At 45.3% G+C, this 1,672-nt stretch overlaps 1 protein-coding gene across 1 annotated transcript in view; it reads right to left on the bottom strand.

Moving 5' to 3' along the window:
- Positions 1–684, bottom strand: part of GNB1L (guanine nucleotide binding protein (G protein), beta polypeptide 1-like) — a 19,331-nt gene extending 18,647 nt beyond the window's left edge. Inside the window, exon 1 of the mRNA XM_009318541.1 lies at positions 568–684. The gene's annotated coding sequence lies outside the window, so the exon portion shown is untranslated. The remainder of the gene's footprint in view (positions 1–567) is intronic.
- Positions 685–1,672: the final 988 nt, after the last annotated feature.

The following is a 1,672-nucleotide window of genomic DNA, read 5'->3' as shown; positions in this document are numbered from 1 at the left end:
CATTCATGCATATATTAGACTGGATTAAACAAGAAGTTCTCTAAATTCAGTAAGGGAAGATCAGCTGGTTCACAGCAGGGGAATTGCAGAGAATCAGAACAGAGCACTACAGCTACAAGTTACATGGTGAATTAGAACAGCTCAACTTTTAATTGTCATCTCACCTCAGTATCAGCTTTTGAATTGTGTTTAATGGATGCACTTGCTATTGCACCTCATGTGCAGGTCTACCTTGAGTGTTTATAGATCAGTAATCACCAAGGTATCCATAGGTCCTAATTAAACACAATTATCTTTTAGGACTAGTGATGAAACAGGATTCTTCAGCATAATACGCAGTTCTTCCTCAATAGCACTGTGTAATTAGGTATGAAAATAATGAGCTCAGTGGATAACCCCCATGTTTTAGTGCCCTGACTCATCTGTTTTACGATGTTGTCTGATGATCTAGACTCCGGACAGGCTGGAGTAAATTTTCAGATGATTACATGATGTACAGGTTCGTCCCCATAGTGAGATCCAGCTCCCAAGTGCCCATCTGTAACATGCTTCACCTGTGTTACAAACCTGTTAGACTAAGGATTTTGTCACCAAAGGTCACCTCCTTGGGACGCTACAGCTATATGCCGTTGCCCTCAGAATGACACTTCGTAGAACCACGTAAATAAAATAGTAGCTAGGCAGCTTGTCAGAGGAGCGGGGTCCCTCTTCGCGGTGGAAGGATCCTGGGTTACTGCACTGAGCAAGGAAGACAAAATAGAACTGAGTCAACCCAGAGGCTATCTGGGATTACAAGGCAGGCTTTTAATAGCATTTTTCTAATTACTGACACAGAAGTTTTTGCTGACAGACAGCAAGTGTGTGCGTGGCTGTGGGAAGGGTTTTACCTGGCATGAAACAGACGCTACTAATGCATGTCTTTACAAGGACAATATTTAGGAAAAATCCTCAGACTGGCTACAGGAAAAAAAACAACTGAAAACATACTTGCAAGCTGTAAGCAAATGAAGTGACTTTTTGCTCCTTGGCGCCTGGTTCTTTGCTTGCTTTTTTGCTAAGCATCAGATATGTGAATCTGGAAATTTGGCTTAATATTAAACCTATGTCATTTTTTACTGGGCATATTGGATGCAGGGGGAAACATAGTGACAAGGGACGAGGAAAAGGCTGAGGTACTTAATGCCTCCTTTGCCTCAGTCTTTAATAGTAAGACCAGTTGTCCTCCGGGTACCCAGCCCCCTGAGCTGGAAGACAGGGATGGGGAGCAGAATGAAGCCCCCATAATCCAAGGCGAAATGGTTAGCAACCTGCTACACCTCTTAGACACACACAAGTCTATGGGGCCGGATGGGATCCACCCAAGGGTACTGAGGGAGCTGGCAGGAGTGCTCACCAAGCCACCTTCAATCATTTATCAGCAGTCCTGGCTAACCGGGGAGGTCCCAGTTGACTGGAGGTTAGCAAATGTGATGTCCATCTACAAGAAGGGCTGGAAGGAGGATCCGGGGAATTACAGCCTTGTCAGTCTGACCTCAGTGCCGGGGAAGGTTATGGAGCAGATCATCTTGAGCGCCATCACGCGGCATCACAGGACAACCAGGTGATCAGGCCCAGTCAGCATGGGTTTATGAAAGGCAGGTCCTGCTTGACTAACCTGATCTCCTTCTATGAC

The sequence above is a fragment of the Pygoscelis adeliae genome, unplaced genomic scaffold (assembly GCF_000699105.1).
Source record: "Pygoscelis adeliae isolate BGI_AS28 unplaced genomic scaffold, ASM69910v1 Scaffold410, whole genome shotgun sequence".
NCBI lineage: Eukaryota > Metazoa > Chordata > Aves > Sphenisciformes > Spheniscidae > Pygoscelis > Pygoscelis adeliae.
Note: the sequence above shows the minus strand (reverse complement) of the source record. Positions and strands in the feature narration are given on the sequence as shown.